The sequence below is a fragment of the Bidens hawaiensis genome, unplaced genomic scaffold (genome assembly GCF_021521415.1).
Source record: "Bidens hawaiensis isolate Kalapana, Puna unplaced genomic scaffold, B.hawaiensis_p1.1 tig00039577_1, whole genome shotgun sequence".
In the NCBI taxonomy this organism is placed as follows: Eukaryota; Viridiplantae; Streptophyta; class Magnoliopsida; order Asterales; family Asteraceae; genus Bidens; species Bidens hawaiensis.
In genome coordinates this window covers 59,260-78,871 of record NW_027496966.1, presented here as the reverse complement: position 1 = coordinate 78,871, position 19,612 = coordinate 59,260, and the positions used below count along the sequence as shown (strand labels likewise).

The 19,612-nt window shown below is 36.6% G+C and overlaps 1 pseudogene across 1 annotated transcript; it reads right to left on the bottom strand.

Moving 5' to 3' along the window:
* Positions 1-15,154: 15,154 nt before the first annotated feature.
* Positions 15,155-19,511, bottom strand: LOC143591327 (embryogenesis-associated protein EMB8-like; annotated as a pseudogene). Its single transcript, XR_013145643.1, has 6 exons — positions 19,086-19,511; positions 16,470-16,730; positions 16,236-16,378; positions 15,945-16,136; positions 15,800-15,853; positions 15,155-15,714 (listed from the first exon to the last, which is right to left on the bottom strand). The product of XR_013145643.1 is annotated as an embryogenesis-associated protein EMB8-like (transcript).
* Positions 19,512-19,612: the final 101 nt, after the last annotated feature.

The window sequence follows — 19,612 nt, the reverse complement described above, 5'->3', positions numbered from 1 at the left end:
GCATACCGTAAGGAACAGAGTTCGAACCGTATTCGATGACGATTGGGATCTTATGCGCATCCGCAGCCTTCCACACCCGGCTCATCCCCAGCATCACCATCCCGGACTCCGCAAACCGGTAAACCGGAGATTGGACTCGGGATATCTTCGAAAACCATTCCGCCTCCTCGTAGTTGGAGGCGTGAAGGCTGGGAAGTACTTGCCCGTTCTTAAATTTCATGGCAAGGGGGATGGCGCGAGCGGAGAGGTAGAAGAACTCCCGCTTCCACGAGCGAAGACTGCGCTCGGTTGCGCAGATTTTCAAACCCTTAATACGGGTTATCAATGTGTACCACCCCTGGATGCACCTCCAAGTGTAGAAGGTCATCAGGCGGTCAACATAGGGCTCAATGCCCAGTATCCGGCACACCCACTCGAAGTGGCGAACCTTGGCAATCGCCATCGGATGCACCTCGGTCAGGTACACACCGTGCCTCTCCAGGACACGGAAAACAAACTTTGTCAATGGGAACCTAAGATTCCCATAAACAAAGAATGCAGCATAAACCCCGATCTTGCCTCTTAGGGCATCATACACCGTCTGGTGAGGTTCAGGAAACTCAGGCTCAAGAGACTCGAGCATGAACTTCCTGACGACGTACCGATACAGATCGCCAGGCAGAGCACACTGGCACTCGCCAGCAGTACTCTTGTCATCGGCTGTAGATTCGAGATCACGAGACATCTTGTAAAAGAAGAAGAAAACGATTTCGGGAGAATGCTTGCCTGAAAAGGTGAGTATTCGCCGGAAATCGCTTAGAAGATGAAGAGAAGAGTGAAAGTGTGGATTACAAAGAACCCTCTCCCCCTTTGTATACTAATCGCAATTAATGCGATGAAATTAATGCGGAAGAGAGAGAAAACGAAGGTGCAATGAAACTATAACACGTGGCAAAAAGCAAGCTGGCAACAGCTGTTGACAGGACGCATACCATTAATTTCGCGGCCACGCGCCCGAAAAATCGCGTCCACGCGCCTGAAAAAGCGTCTGGAATGACCATGTACTGTCACGTCACCATAACTTCCTGCACGTCCTGACACAGTCAGAAGAAACCGTCGCACGACGTTTAAGAGGTTTGGACTGTTCTTATCTTTCCACCAACTCTTCGAATTTCAAAATTCAAAATTCAAAAAAGTAAGCGGGAAAATACCCCTTACCTTGGCAAACAAGTAACCGTAAGACGGATGCGGGTACAGTGTTAAGGCAAAACCCTTCACATACCTAGCACCCGCAGGGAATTGAAGCCGAGTAAACCTTGGCAAACAAGTAACCGTAAGACGGATGCGGGTACAGTGTTAAGGCAAAACCCTTCACATACCTAGCACCCGCAGGGAATTGAAGCCAAGAAAACCTTGGCAAACAAGTAACCGTAAGACGGATGCGGGTACAGTGTTAAGGCAAAACCCTTCACATACCTAGCACCCGCAGGGAATTGAAGCCAAGTAAACCTTGGCAAACAAGTAACCGTAAGACGGATGCGGGTACAGTGTTAAGGCAAAACCCTTCACATACCTAGCGCTCCGCTGGGAATTGAAACCAAGAAGGATCTTCTGGGCAATGCTTGCGGAAACGGAAATAACATCCCAGCATAGCGGGAACGTCGAGAACTACGTTGTTTGAAGCTCCATGATGGAATTGGTGGTTTTAACATAATTGATCACTATGTTCAAAACTACCAAAACCTCATGGAGAATCCACACAAGTGGGACTCAACGCTCCTGACTTGCGAGGAGGTTACAGACCTACCCGCATCATACCCAAAGACCAAGCAGGAAACTCGGGAATTTCTGCAAGTGACAAGGACTTCCGCGGGAGGAATCCCCATGGAAAACCTTAAAAAACCCTTTTCAAAACCCTTTGCTTAAGTCCAAAAGTTCACCTCACTTTATTAAACACTCATGAGAAGAACATTGGAATGGGGGGACTTGAAGAGGTAGGTCCCAGCAGAGCCCAGTTGGACCCGCAAGACTCCCCTTGAAGAGGGACGTCTGCGCAGAAACCAACTGGATCCGCAGGACCAACCATGCTCAGAGACGTGACGTCCTTACGCGCAGTACGCAAGCTGTTCCCGCAGGAAATGCCTCCCGATGGTGAAGGACTCCGCCTGTTCCCGCAGCTTCGGATACAAGCCATCAGGGAAGGCCACCCGCGCAGCAAGGCTACACGCACAAGGCACTTAGCTCTCAATCATTCAGTGTCACCTGAAGGAATGAGCAAAGCCGGGAACAATCCCGCACAGTGGCGGGAGGGGGAATACTCCCGCCCAAATAAGCCAGTCCGTACGATACAGGAAGATCTTCTGTACTGTACCTGACGAGGTATGGGCAAAAGATCTGACTAAAGATACGACAGCTTATTGACAACAGTATGGCGAGCAGCATGCTCCTGTACTGTATGTCACTATTAGCCGCTGCCTACTCACCAACTCCTGTCATACCACGTGCATAGCCGGCAGTTGGTGGAAAAGGAATAGTACACAGCAGGCCTGGTCACTATCAGCCGCTGCCTACCCACCAACTACCAGCAGGGCACGTGCGTAGGCCACTGTTGGTGGAACAGGAATACTGTTGCAGCCGGCCACACCTCCTTGGAAACCTACCTTCGGCTATAAATACCACAAATGGTATGATCATCTTATCTTATCACATTATCATCATATTATACCTGATATCTGCTCTAGCAATCTCTTAATATATATTTATATTTAAAGAGCAATCTAGTCTGATTCTCACGCCGGAGGGTGGTCACAAGGAGGAACCCCCCCTTCTCAGTGACGAGCTCACGGTGTCTGTTTTGCAGGTTATCAGAAGAACCGTCTTATCCGGGTCTAACCCCTCGTGGGAAACATCTATCTAACCCCCAGGTTACCAGTAATCTGCCCGGGGTCCGGTTAGTGTTTCTTCAATGGATAATAGCTCAACAAAAAAAAAAGACCATGCCTTAACACGAAAACGATATCAAAATAATTATTATAACCATTATGATCAACAAAATAGATACTCAAAATGATTTATGATACCGAATGGAAACCCAAAAATGGTATTATTTAGTAAAGTGGCATGTTTCTTCAAACATTTTTAGAGAATAGATGGTAGTTTACAACTTCAAAAATGTGGCAATATTAATTTGTATCTAAGCATTAGAATGAAGGAACGAAAAAAAATTAAAAAAAAAATGAACCAATCGTAATATCTGCCTTTTCTTTCGGAAGGCAGAGATGCAAACTTTGCTTCTTTTTTTATAGGGTAAAAAATGTTGATAAGTGATCACATAACACGCTTATGAGCCACTTTCAGGACCGTCTCTAGGGTAAGCTAAATGAGACGATGACTTTAGATCTTCAGTTTTATAGGGCCTACGTCTTAAATAAGAGTTACGTTTTATGAGATTTTGAAAGTAGAGTTCTTTTAGAATTAGTAACTCATTAATAGACCACAAGCTAAGAAAGATTGTTTCATATCAATTATCACTGCATATCATTCATATTCTATAATTCTTGTATACTTACTAACGTTATATGCATAAAGAAAAGAAAAGAAAAAGGTTTCAACATTTTAGTTAGTTTTAGGCATCCGAGGACGTTGAGCCGACCCTGGCCACTTCTACTTTGATGGGTTGGTGAGGGAGGGTTTTCTTAATTTTGTTTTGGTGGTGCTTAAGTTCGAATCATGATGCATGTACACGCTTTAAAATATAGGCAACACCACCGACAAAAACTACTTTTCAATGATATAACTTTATCTCAATAGTGTAACTACCTCACCATATCTTATATGGCTACGTTTAACATGAACTAAATAAGTAAACTTTGTGTGAATTTTGAAAAAAAAAAAAGAATGAATCCATGCTTAACAAACAAAAGGCAAATGAATACAATGAAGAAGATAAAAGATTTTCATAACCTAAATTGTAATGCACATATGGACCAATTAGTATATAAATCAATATATCAACATGACCAATAGGTCTAGTGATATATAAGGTGTTTGTCTTCATAAAGTGAAGTGAGTTTAAATTATTGTAAATACAAGCAATAGTGAAGTTTGGACGAAAATGGCGGGGTGGCCTGTCCCAATACGCATAAAATATTTTTCACCAATCGGAATGGTCGTGCTCAAAAAATTTTTCGGACAAAAAGGGGTTGATATTTACAATATGTATAAAAATTTCCTAACGAAAACGTATAAATTAACAACGTTGAGCAAAGAAAACGACGGTGGCTGAAGCCACCTAGGCCATAATACAAACTTCGCCTAAAGTTTGCTGTTAACGAAAGAATTAATATAGTAATTACTGGTTTCAAGAAAATGGTTTTTTTAGGGTGTAATACTATAATGTAATTAATTAATCTTTTATACGAAAAAATCTTTCCATAATATTATGGTATAAAAGTTGTTTCAAGAAAACATACGTAAAAGAATTGAAATAATGATGTGATACCCATTAAACTCTTAAAATTTTGATAAAGAATATTCCTAGCATGAGAAAATACAGTCTTGATAACTCTTAAGATGGTATAAATTTGTATGTAAAGTTGTTAAGAACTAATAGAGGCAAATGTCATCCATAAAGAAAAATAGTGTTATTAATACGCTAAAAATCTTAATCGTTTTTATAACATTTTGATTGCCCTTCATGAGAAAAGAATCATATCCGTTCTGAATGATGTAGCTAGTGTTCGACGTTAGTAAAATAGTTTGTATTACATTATTAAATATCATAAAAAATATTCTTTTTTTTATTATTATTATATCCAAGTACGTATTAATGGATAGAAGATGAGAATGTTGCACGTGATTATAGAGCAGCACATGATGATGTTGGATTTGTTCTCCAAAGTCCTTGGGTTTTAGTGTGAAGTTGAGGAATCTCATATCATATCATATCTTATGTATGAAGAAATTATGCTTAAGGTGCCACGTCACCGTCCATGCCAAGCTGAGCTGTATGTCGCATCCAACAATCCGTTTTCAGTCATCCATCCCAATTATTGTTTTTATTTTAAACAATAAATCACACTTTATGCGTTTTTTTTTTAATTCGTTTTTAGTTTTTCTATAATGTTTTCGATGAGTTTTATGTACAAGCATGTCAGAAATTATTTAAAATTTATATATACTCATATTAGTTAGCAGTAAATATAATATTAATAAGATAGCGTTTAAGCTAGTTTTATATCTTGTAATTCAAACTTTATCCTAAATTTAAATTGATGTTAAGTTGATATAACAAAACTTGTTACAAACCCTATACATATGTAATGATACTCGAGTAATTTGATCTCTCTACTATAAACAATAAACCACACTTTAGACACCCTTAGATTATCTCCAATTCTCCATCCCATGCATCTATAGCATACGCCGCATCATCCTTCAAAGAGTAATGGATGGAGCTTCCGACACATCCATGAGCTGTCCTTAAAATAAGGGCATAATCTTTATGATTTTGTCGGTGTGTGTTGGGTGGTGGGGGGGGGGGGGGGTTGAAGAAATTACCGTTAATGTGCTTTAATAACTATACATTAATTAACTTTCTTTTGAATTTTAAATCATTCTATATATAGTAATTACATACAATAATAAAATTATGTAACACTTTATTTATTTAAGTTTTGCACTTTATTTTTTTATTTCATATCGTACTTTATATAAATTATTTTTTTATTCCATATTGTAATTTATTTATTTTTATTTCAGTTTATTTTTTTATTCCATGTTGTAATTTATATAAATTATTTTGCTTTAAAATGTATTTGTGTTTCTATAATAAGTTATATAAAAAGTTTCAAATAATCTAATTTGGTTAAAAAGTAGCTTGATAATAAATATACATGTAAAAATTGTGATGGTAAGAAAATATATGAATACTTATAATGATGAAAATAAAACGAGTGCTTTTTAAGAATTTTATTTTCATATAAACATGATGTATACCAACGTATATGAGATATGATTTTCATGGATGCAGTTACTGTACGCTAATGCCTTAATGTATGGTAGGTACGCGAGATGCTCAAAGGCAAAAACAAAGGCAAAAGCCTAAAACACTCACAAAACTTAAAAGCTCGAAAAACGGTCTTCGCGAAAAAAATGAAAATTTGATCGTTAACCATCAAAAACTGTTTTTTTCGGTGAACAAATGATTGATTGGATATGCATTGACGATTCCGAGATGTTTGGATGTGATTTCATGGATCGATTCGTGAAAAAATGAATTCACGTGCGTAATGTACGTTAAGACATTAGTGTATTGGATGTTTTCACTGATTTTCATATACCCACATAGTGTATGAAACCATGGACATTTTCTTAAAAACTAAAGATGTCTGTAAAGATGTTTATAGTGGCACATCACCCATCCTCTTTCGTTTGATTTACGTATCCTTACACACCATGCCAAGCTGAGATGTCATATCCATCCAACCATCATTTTACAACCGTCTTATTGAGTTATTTCTACAATAAATCATACCTCATGCGTTTTCCTTTTTTTTAAACATGTGTAAAATCAAGTTATTCGATTGCAACATTTTTGCCAAGTCTTTCAGAAAATATTTTCAAAAGAAAATATTTTCAAAAATAGTCCATTCTAATATCCTTGTTTAAACAATAAATAATGGCTGATGTCTTTTCTTTTCTAAACACATGTGAAAACAAGTAATTCTTTGACACATACGGTATTTTGTTTAATTCTTTTAATTTTTTTAATGTTCTGGATGAGTTTTCACTTTTAAGTCCAAGTCTATCGGAATATATTTTAAAAATAGTCATTTTTAATTATCGATAGATATAATATTTGAGAGTTAGAAAGTATAAACTATAAAGTGCTAAAATCCAGTGGAAAGGAGGAGTGAGACAATGACTAATAACATACACCACAAAGTTGGCATCATGGCAGCCTTGAATCATGATTCATGAACAATACAAGATTCAGTTAATCAGCCAGCCAAATATGAATTTATTTTTTAAGCTTCAATTTATACCAACTACTTTCTACTGAGGACAATGAGTCAATGATTTTACGTTCTTAATTTAGATTTTCTGATATTTCAGACATTTATGCAAGTATGCAACCATTCACGCAGCTATTAATTCTTTCCGGTTTGGTTCGGTTAATGCTTTTGTGAATTATATGCTACATTTCCTAACTGTGACTACCCTATTTGATATCCTACTAACTAGTTGCCGATTAATCGCTATTTGGTCAAGATCGGTCAAAATTGAAAATTTTATATATAAAATTTGATATAAATTTGTATATTTGAAAAATTACAAATAAGTTCAATCTGACTAATCCCAGTAATCTCTACTAACCCTGATTAATCGCAAGTCCATACACCACATACTATCGTCTAGCGATTTCTACAACACTGGATACGTTAATGTTCATGTGCTAAAGTTGTTAAACTCATGTCTCTTATCATATGAGTTCTATTTTTAATTAGCAGACTTTGCATGTTGCTTTGTATTGTGTTTATTTATGTTGGTTATTTAGATTTCAAACAATACAATGATATGTGAAGCTGCAAATTTTATTTTGTTGATATGATAGATATGTATTTAATCCTCCCCCCCCCCCCCCCCCCCCCCGGCAACGCAGAGATACTCATACGAGTGAGATTAACAAAAAAGGTTTCTTACGTTTAACCAGTCAGACTGGTTGATTCATAACTAACGATCTGATTAAAGATTGTTCAAAAGTCCAATGAAATTGGTTACCTAGGTGATACCATGTTCAACCAACCGGTCCCGTCTAATTACGACAACCCCACCCACCCAGATTAAAAATCGGATTTTTTTTAAATGACAAAGAAAAAATGCATATTACTTAAACCGACACAAGGTTAAGGTAATTATATATATAGTCTTATAAACTTTAGAGTAAACCGTCATTTTCGTTCATGTGGTTTAATTACTTTTGTCATTTTCTCCAAAAAATTATTTTTTGTCAATTTTGTCCTCATGGTTTTTTAAAGTTGTCATTTACGTTCAAATCACTAACCCACTAGTTTTGTTTCTTTAAGTGATCGATATATAGGTCATTTTACATATATGTTTTATTCTTATTGAGTAAGTTGTTAATTCCGTTTCTTTGGTTTGGTCACTTTCGTCATTTCCGTCCATTGTTTTAGTCATTTATGTTCTTATGCTTTCTAAGAGTTGACATTTACCTGCATTCTATTTTTTAACGTTAAATGAGGTCCTACGCCACCAAAACCCATGAATTGGTCCTCATCTCCATACCACAACCATCTCAAGCCACCCCTGGATCACCACATGTAAATCAACGAACGAATTTTTGGCAAACCTACAACTCCGTTAGAGAAGAAGCAACACCGTAGACCATAGACCATCCCGAAGCACTTAACGAATCAAAACTAAGGGGTTAGTGATTTGGAAAAAAATACCAACTTTTAGAAAGTTAAGAAAAGAAATAACCAAAATATAATTTTGAATAAAAAGAACAAAAATGATCAAACAACATTGAATGATAGAAATCACAGTTTACTCAAACATTTAATATGTAACATGGAAAAAGAGTAATTTATTTTTCACTTAGTGAATGTAATTTGTAAGATAAACATGAGCAAGTAATAAACAATTAGTGTAAAACTGAGGTGGAAAGTAGCCTATGATAGCATGGATTTGAACCTAAATTCCTAAACCAATCACGTGCAAAAAGCATGTCATGTTCTTATCCAAGCCACAAAAGTTCTTATCTCCAAACGTGACAATAAAATTAGGCACCAATGGCCAACGATCACGTGTTCACATACATGTATCAAATATATGATCAACTTTTAACTCAGGCCATTGTTAATATTATATCATCAAAATCAAAATCTATAAAGTACAAATGATCTGCTTTCATTTCAAAGAAATATCACTTTGAAAAAAATATCTACTCAAAATAATGACGGATTTAAAAGAAAATTTTAGAAGTATCTCAAATTTAGAAGTATCTCAAAATTTATTTTGGGCATATGAGTATCTTAATATTTACTTATGGAGTTACGGGTATCCGAAATAAAAAGGTTTTCTTTTCTTTTTTTTTTTTTTTTGAACTTCACTATGAAACCCGGGCACCCACTCAATCCCCTAGATCCACCCCATACTCAAAATGAATAAAAGGAGAATATGTATGTTCATATGATGTCCGGTTTGATCTACATGAACGATTTCAAGATAGAAATTCTTCGCCGAACTAATTAAACATGATTTTTCAAGTAATAACCATAGACGAAATAGCATAAATCGCCAAATGGATGAACTATTTGTTTTGTTTTGGTTTGGACGGTTGGATCAATTTCAACTGAGCACCCCAATTTAGAAGGATAACATCTTATATTTGAGGCCTAAATATTACAAAATCGTACCCACGCAAAAAATAAAACAAAAACAATATAACACAATTAAATGTAAGAAAAGAGACAAAAATTCACGTGGTGCACTCGATCAACATGATTGAGTTATATATGAGTTGATCGAGCTATATATATTGATATATGCATGATCAAACGGGAGAGATTTTGTGCTGACTTTAGTATATATGTCTAATTTTTACACTCTATCATGTTTGAACCTTTGACCTTCTATTTTCACACACTAATCATTCAACCAAAGTGGGAATGGTTACATGTCTATAGTTACATAGATTAGTCATATAATCTTATAGGATTGTTATAAGCATTAGTCATATAATCTTATAGGATTGTTATTATCCATATAAAGAATTTTGTTTGCTTTTGTTCTCAGTGACCTTAAATGGAAATTGTCGGGCATATTGGTGTTAAGTTGGTAGTATTTTTTCTTTGATGTTGATAAAAGATTTTATCGTGTTGAAATTGAGCTTCTTTTGTTTTAGTGGTCCATATGATTCAAAACCGAACAATTAAAGATCGGTAAATCAACAACCAACTTAAATTAACGTACATTCTTTTACATAATAAAACACCCTATCTAAGTTAGTTGGATTTTTATGTAAGCTAGAGTCGCATCTTATCAAACCTTGTCGTCCATGACAAATGTCTAGCAACTTTTTCAAGTTGCTTTCTAACATTCGCCTCAAATGTGACTCGTGCATGAAGTTGTTGCTAATTTGCTATGTGATATCCCGGAGGCCGGATCCGATGTTACATATTTAGGATGATGAAATTCAATCTTTTATATGAGTTGAACCGGTAACAACTAGAAAAAAAAAACTTAATGAAATCATAACTATGAGCTTTGATAAAAAAAATTATAAATAAATAGAATTATTGCAAATACCATATACAATGATGTACTATTGTAAACCGTCATATACACGTGGACCATCATGACTGATCCATAATTGTTTGGTAGCTAAAAAAATGTTAAATTGATCATGTGTTATGGTCCTAATGGAAAAGAGGAATGGGCCCTTGAACAACTTCTTTTCGATTTTTCTTTTATTATTTAACAACAAGACCCGAACATCCGAAATCACCCCGACAAATATGTCATCCTTTCGTTCAAAAAAAGAAACATGATTATCAATCCTACCCAACAGAAGGAAACCTACAACTAAAAATTGTCATGACTCAACCCATAACAAAAGGCTTCAAACAAAACTCGAGCCTATGAAAAATATCCTTGGAACTATTAATGAAATTAAAAAGGATAGACATCTTAGGTATAAAATTAAAGAGAAGGAAGAAAATAAACATAATAAAAGGTTGGTAGTGGAAAGTGATGATATAAAAGTCCTCCCACCAAGATGGGATTGGGATAGACGACTCAAAAGAAGTTTCCTTCCGGAATGTTTGATATAAATATATAATCTCAAAGTTTGGTCCGTTGGTTAAATAAAAGTTAAAAAAAAAATAAAAAAATAATAATAATAATTTGGCATTAAAAATGAGGATTGTGCGGCCTTCTAATGTAACTCTACTTGTTTCTTGACTTGATTCATTAACTTGTCATTAGCTTTGAGTATGTTGTAAGAAGGATGAAATAACCAACTTTGCTTTGAAATCTGTAACCAATAACCAAACATGCATTGTGACAGGTTGAATGCAATCTTGGCATGTTCGTTGTTGGACATGGTACTTTCATAGCAGTATTGAAGTTTTATGCTAAGGCCTGTTTGTTTTTTTAGAGATTTAAGTCTGAATCTGAATACCACATCTGAATGTTAAGAGGTGGTTCAAATGTCTGAAATCTGAATCATTAAGAGGTGGAGGCTAGAGACGAACCTCTAGTCGTCGGAGATGGAGCCTAGTCTCCGGGTTAGAAGTTAATGGAGGCCGGAGACAAACGCATGTTTTTTTTGGGTTAAGAGGTTTTCAGACCCACTAAAAGCTCTTACTGGTTCAGATGCTATTAAGACGCTGAACCTCTTAATGCCAGAAAAAAAACAAACAGCCCCACGTCTGATTACGTCTGACCGAATCAGACGTTTTCTTCTATTCAGAGAAAAGAGACAAAAACAAACAGGGCCTAAATAAAAGACGAAAAAGTAATTTCCTTATTTGAATTGGATCAATCATTTTTGTTTTCCACAATTTTTTGATTTGCTGTACACAAGAGTTTAAGAATACTTATTAAGAGTATGTTTGAGATTGAGTTTGAAAAATGTTTATTGGTTTATTAGCTTTTTCAAAAAGTCATTTTAAAAAGTCAGGATTTGGAGTTTTGGGAAACTGTTTTTTAATCCTTTCAAAAAGCTAAAGTAAAAAAGATTTTTGTAATTCCTAAACACATTTTAACTTATTGGCTTTTTGAAAATACCAATAAACCAATAAGCTGCTTTCAAACTCAATCTCAAACATGCTCTAAAAAGAGTATATTGCACAAATGACTTTCGTAGTTTGATCATATTGCATGTTCGGCTTCCGAGAATGAAAAATTGCAAATTTAGTTCAATCATTTAGAATTAATTATACAAATGACTCATATGGTTTAATCTTAGTGCATATTTGATCCCTAGGTATAAACATATATCATTGCAAACTTAGTTTAGTAATCATTTATTGAAAATAAACTTGGATCACATTGTATAGTAAGATAATTACATTAAATTTAAAATATCATTCTGGACCGGTGTACAAAAGTCTGCAATGAGTGTACATTTTTGTTTGCTATTTATAATTTATTAATTTCATCCATATTATATGGAAAAGAAGAAGCTCTTTATGGACCTTTGAAATAATGAAATTTAAAGGATAAACATCTTTGGTTTTGGTTAAAAGAAATAAAAGAAGAAGATGCAACATAATAAACGGTTGGAAGTGATGCAATACATATAAAAGTCTGCCCACCATTCCACCAAGATGGGATGACCGACTCAAAAGGATAAAGGATAGAAAATGTAACTTTACGGGTATCCTGTCTTGATTCATAATTTCATACACTTTTCACTAGTTTTGGTTAAGCTATAAAAAGGATGTATGTAACCAACTTTGCTTTGATATATGTAACCATGTATGATTTTGTTTGACTTAAGATTGTGCATTGGGATGCCTCATACAAAGCATTGACTTCTTCTGGTCTAATGGTATAGGGTGATTATTAAGATTTATGATTTTATGGTGTCAAGTTCAAAACCTGACTCGTGATTTTCTCTTGTATGGTGTTTTTGGGTGAGTCAGGTCTAGAACGTTAAAATCAGCATAGACGGTTGACATACTGTCTCAGAAAGACTCACATTGGTATTGTAGACAGTTTCAATCGATAACCGATATAAAAAAAAGATGACACATGCCAGAGAGAGAGAGTGAGAGAGAGAGAGAGCATGGTGTAGTGGTGGCACATTCATCAGCTTGTCGGTACTCTCTATCGAGTATCGACTCAATACCCTGGCAGATGATCACATCATGAGCGTACATTTTGTTTGAGATGGACTTTAAGATATGTGATCTTGGCGTACCCTTTGAAACCCGTGTATTGCATGTGTTAAATAAAGAAATTCTTTTTTTATTTTGCAGATTGTAAATTTATATATTACGAAAAAATAAAATGTGAACAAGAGAATGGGAAAAAGTAGGTTAAGCTCAAAAAATTGTGACACATATCAGTGGATAATTACTTATTTATTAAGTATAGATGCATAAACTAATACATCGATGTCTTTACATATGAGAATTTATCTCATTTTCAAATATCGAAATTAAAACCGACAAATACCTATCGAAATTAAGAAAGTAAATAAACATTTAAACTAATGTAGCCGATACCTTAGGCAATTTTACAATTAGAAATATTGAAAGGTTGTTAAAACCGGGAAAAGTTCTTGAACTTTAAAATCAGCGCTTCAGCGGATAGAATCCGAATTCAATAGTTCCCAACCATCTATAAATTTTGCGGTTTTTGTCACATGATTTGACCCGTTACGACGCTTCTACCCATTACCTGTGTGCTCATTAAGTCGTGTCCTAGCTCATATATCATGATCCAAGTGCTTCAAGAGTTCAAGTGTGAACAATTATCTACTAGATCACCCGTATTATGTCAGGATGGCCTTGTAGGCCTGGTAGATGGCATTAGGCCCACTATGATGGTCCTTCGTACTTTCGTAGTAACATCATTAGCTCTTGGGCCTTGCCACTTATGATTTATGAAGGTCCATTATTGAGTTCACTAATAATGTGTGTTAGAAATAAAAATATATAAATTCAAAGCAAAATAATTATTTTACGGTTTTATACTTAATGATATTCTTTTACTTGACTGAAAAAATGTAGTTTGACAAAATTGCTTGATTTTCGATGTAAATACATGATTTATTGATGCAACGGTAATACGATAATGAAGATCAAATCACGTTGATTCAAAGAATATCCGTGATTAACTTCCAAAAACCCCCAAATCCCACCCAAAGGTCAGGAAAAGTGAAGAGAAAAATGATTATTATTAAATTTAAAGTCTGTCTCTTCAGATTACATAACCAGCATATAAATAAATGTTCTAATATGAAATGGGCCTAAAAAGGGCCATGGGCCAAACACAAACCCAAAAACAAAAACATAAAAAGTGCTGAAAAAACATAAAAATGCTCATAACTTTATTTAGAATGCGTTTTTGGGCTTCGGAAAGGGGCTAAACCGCCGTAGGCATTTGCCATAACGTGCTCCTCGTCTCAAGCTTTGATTTGACTGGTAATGGGCCTGAAACGGAGCTTCGTGGGCCACCTTTTGTAGTGCGATCTTAGGCCTCCAAAAACATAATAGCCCGGTTTTCAACACTTTGGCCCACATAATTTATCATTAAAAGTATTGAGATTCAAAAATAAATAAATAAATAAATATTAATTTATATGTAAATTAAAATATATTTATTTTAAAGTCATGTAATTACAAAATACTGAATAAAGTTTACGGCATTAGTTAATAAGTGGCCGTACTTTGCTTATCCTTTGACCACCTATGATTTCTTTCTATTTTTTTTTTCCATGAAAAACCTCTTTTGTTTTCATACTTTTACTACCAAGAGTTAATTTATTCGGTTTTACCATGAAACTAATCGAAGTTACAGGAATTTCTGTTTTCCGATACGGATTCAATATAAGTTACATCTAATCAAGTGATTATCACCACCAAAGTTGTGCAAGTTCGAGTGGGATTTTAAGACATGTTTTGTGGGTTGTTCGCCGTCAAAAGAAAAAAAACCCCAAGTTCGATGATATTTATAGTAATTTTTAAAGTTCGGTTACATTTTGTTACTCTTTCTTTTTTATGATAACTATGTGATATTACTCTAAGACTAAATGTTGTCGTCGGGTGGGAGGGAGGGGGGGGGGGTCCTGCCACCTCACCACACTTCAACACTTAAAAACCACGACACATACCCAACACTTACCCGATGCCACTCTTGCATCCCCCTGATGGTCGTTCTCATAACGCCCAAGAGGGCCAAAAAGGTGCCAATCATTTTTTTTTAAATCTACTTAACTAACTCATCCATTACGCTTGTTTTTGGATGATTAGTTAAAACCCACTATCTGCGTGACAATGACATGACGCTTTAATAACCTCACCACGACACTAAGTCTAACCGTTTGGAAATTTACATGAACCATAAAGAAATTGTAAATTGATTTTTGTGTATGTTTGGGTTACATCATACGCTTATACGCCTCATACTACAAGGACAGAGTACATGTCGCTTCACCATTACATAGAGAAATCTATAAGTTGACAATGACTTTGTAAAGTCATGATTGCGAGAGAGATTTAACGTGACGTTGGTTAAGATTAGATGTTTCTTTTTACCTTCTAGCATACGACGGCCTGGTGAGAAACGACATGTGCTGGAGGGTAGAGGTTCCTACGGCTAGGACGACATATCTGTTGAGAAGTAACTAATGTTTCTTAACCATTGTGTGCGGCTAGTGTTTTCGTGTATAAAACGGTTTCAAAGAACTCTACAATATTACACACTAGAAAGGTCAAATATATTTTACACACTTTTGTATCATTGTATCATGATATAATAAAGTACAAATGGTTTGTCTATAAATCTAGTCTATGCCTCTACCGACTGCAACAACTTGTCGTTACCTTGATGTGTGCCCGATCTCTCATTTTCAAGATGTTCAAGGAAATCCATGACCACAGGATCGGTCCACGGGCACCCTTGTGGTGCATTCTCACCCGCAACCCATCCTAAATGACCTCCTTTTGGTGTAACTATCAGCAAACAATTCGGGTTCTCCTATACAAAAGATACAAAAAAAATCGTTAAACAATAATATTACACAGCATTTTTTATAACATTATTGTTCTACACTGCTACATACCTTTATATCTTCACGAGGTATCGCTCTATTAGGTGCGATCGGATCATTTTTCGCCTGTAATTTAAACAAACAAATACATTTCATGAAATTTTTACATCCCATATGTCACATTATTTTTAACAAGATTCGGTTAAAGAAATATTGCCTGTATGCAAAGCAAAGGCGTGCGAACATATTTTATGTAATCTGCACTACATGAATTTTGCAAGTACTCGTCGACTGACTTGAAACCGAATGAAACTCAGGTCAATCCTTCATCATAATCGCGGATAGTTTGGCGTTAGCAGCTAATGAGATATTGTAATCGCCTCCAATGTCTTCAAACAACATAAGATGCCTGAAAAAAAAAGAAACTTAAAATCCAAATAACTCCAAATTTTGTATTCAAGAAACTATAAAAAGTATAAACACAAGGGAGATTATTAATTAATAATACTTCTTTAAAATGCCACTCAAAGCCTTTGCAAGAGATCTGTTATAAATTCTGTTAAATCCCTTGCATAAATCCTCATCTGACATAACCAGATTGAAAGGATTACACAAGAAAACTGCACCGGAAAATTTACGCGCACCGGCCTCCTACAAAAACACAAAATCATACTTTTTCATATCATATTTCTGTAAAAAAAATAAATAAATAAATAACACATATGGTAACATATTTTTTTACCTTTCCTAAATATTGAACAAGAATGTTAGCTCCCATGGACCAACCAACACCATAAAGATTGGCTTCGGGATACCTAGTAACAACATGATTAACTACAACATCGAGATCACCTAGAAACGAAGCTGAATACATCTGCGGTGTGGTAACAGGGCTATCAGCACATCCGCGGCTATTAAATACCACTGCACGCCACCCTTTACTTCTTGCCCTGACCAACATATGCCTTACGTACGAATCATCACTTCCTCCGGTCAAACCAGGCTGCAAATTGTCACTGTATCACTACTTTTTTTTTTAATATAATCAGACATGTAAATGAATCGAACGAAAGGTGCTTTTTCATGATTGTTCGTCAAGAAAATGAGCGTAACTGTGTTCGTTAATATTCTAAACGAACGATTCATGAACACAAATGAACAGAAAGAGTAAAAGAACAAAAACAAACATAAACACGCACTACGCACAAGCGAATATAAACTAAACACCGATTTAATACAAATGTAAATATTCAATTTAAAGTCTATAAGTACCATCATTCTTGCATCCAAAGATTATGTTAATTTAATCAAATAGTAGCTTTAGTGTTTTACAAGACCCAGATGACTATCATTAATCCATCCATAGTATTGATATAAAAATTGCAGGACTAAAAATTAAAAAAATAATTGTATATAATATTGGACTTAAATGGTTTAAAAATATCCAAAGCAATAAGATTTTAAACTAATTTTAGTAATAAATAAACTTGAACAAATATTTAAATAAACGTAAACAAACAAGCATAAATGAACAGACTTAAACAAACATAAACGCATGTTCATGAAAATAAATAAATGAAAGGGGCATGTGTTCGTGTTCATTCAATTAATTAAATAAATAAAAAATTTTGTTCATGTTTATTTTTTTTTTGAGAAAATATTGATCCTTTTATATATAACACAAACCGAACTACATCTGGATAATGGGTAAGCGAGCAACAAGCTGCGCCGCTATCCCCTTTTGAATCGCAAAGCCTATTCTACTAAATATAAATCCTTGGTTCCTCGGGCTCTGCGAGTCACTGTGGACCACCTTCTGCACCCGCTCCAAGAAGCGAACCGCCTCGGGAGCTAGGGATCCAAAAGTGTCGAAGGCAAATGGAATGAACACGTGCTGAGTCTCCAAACACAATGTCTCATGCTTAGCAACTTTCCTAGACTCCGCTCTCAAAACCGCCTGTCCCGGTACGAAGCCACTGTCTCTCAGTCCCACCAACGGGGACACCCCAGTGAGGTCAACACACGCATGCTTACCCCCTGCCCAGCCAAACACAAGAACATCCGCAGGACGCAGGGTAGATCTTTCCTCACGCGGATTAGTCAAAAAGTTAACAGGTGCCTCTTTCTTGGCTGAGATCCCTGCACGTCTAAGCACATCCCATATCACATCTCTAACCCAGTCATGACGATACTTGAATCCCGGCAATTCCTTACAGTGAAGGGCATGCTCACCGAATCTATCCAAACAAGCTTTTTTTACAAATGGGGCATAATTCATCTGGAGGGAAAAGGGGAATCATAAGCCGGTATTTAAGGATGGCTCTGTATTCAACTGCCGACATCCGTTGCCCAAGACCTTCAATGGGCACAACAGTCAAAAAATCCTGGGCATGAGCCCCCTTGAGACAAGCTAAAAGTGTTTTTTGTCTCGGGGTCATATCGAATCGCTCCTCCAAATCATGTACGTGTTTACCATAAAGAGCACTCGCCAAGGTTTGTTGAGGTTTCTTGGGGGCGGTCTCCTTATCAGTAAAACCGCCTATATCAAGGTTTGGGAGAGTTGTTCCAATATTACCAAGTGCAAAAAAGTAGTCAGGATCTACCCCCGTAACACCAGCGTTTCGCAGGACGTGGTCTTGCAATTTCCACGACTGAGACCTGGAAGCCACAAATGCATATGCGGAGACATCCTCAGCCGAGAAAATTCCTAAGCCTCCGCAACGCATAGGGAAGGAAGCCAACCTCCACTGGAGGTCCCCAAAATGCGGTCCTCCACACACAACAATATCTTCAATTGCCCCCCGCAGGCCCGCATCAAAGATGGACACAGCCTCTTTGACATGTTCAGGTTGACAGGTCCGGAGCCCAAACACTAACTTAGCAACCCCCATGCACGAGCGTAACAAAAGGAGCTCACTTTGGGGGTCCCTCAGGTCCGGCAGGCGTTTCATAAGTTCAACCGCCCTCAAAGCTCTTTTAGTTGCCAAAGACCGAATAAACCCTGCATCCCGACTAACTGCCCCCCCCCAAGAGTTTAACTCCCATCGCAGGCCTGCTAATCTCTCAAGGGAATAAACCCGACACTTTCTTCGAATCATCACATGACGGCCAAAAAACCTCTGTTTTTCGAATATTAAGCCCAAGCCCTAGAGACGCCCCCTCTGAGCGAATAATGCCCAACGCTCTAGCGACCTCCTCAGCCTTACCAATAATAGTGCCATCGTCTAAATACCAAGCATGGAAGGGCAAGGGACAGGTCCCCTGCACCCTAAGGATGAGCGGATGAAGGACCAACGCTCGAGTGTGACGGTCCCATCATTCGTTTATTAAATGATCAGGGAGAAGTATGTATACTCACAAGTAATAGTAAGATAGGGGAGTTGACCGGCAAGTTGTAGGCATCGCGCGAGACCTAGTCGAGTGTGACGGTCCCATCATCCGGGGTCCTAAGACACTCGCGCTTCAACTTCACGTCGGGTATGTTTCGAAAGAATGATGCGAATATGGTCTCTATGTGGCGGTTTGAACCAAAGACTGGAAAGTGGTTATACGGACGTTCCAAATGAGTCTTGATAACCGGACAGAACGAGTCACTAGCTCCACCAACAACTTCTAGCGACGGGTGCGAGTCTTTGTATTGATTAGAAGTCGTTACTGGGACGGAAGTCGCCTTGGTGGGACGTAAGCTTAAACGCGAGTTTTTTATTAGCGTTGGCGGATTGGCGAGTGGAGAGTGATTGAGATGGGCAACTGCTATTGCCATTATATTCGGGTTTAATCGGATCGGACTATTTTTGAAAAAAAAAAAGAACAATAGGTTCCCTTTTGTAGCAGGTAGGGGTGTAGAGTGTAGTGAATTGTTAATGGTCTAAAAAAACATGTCAT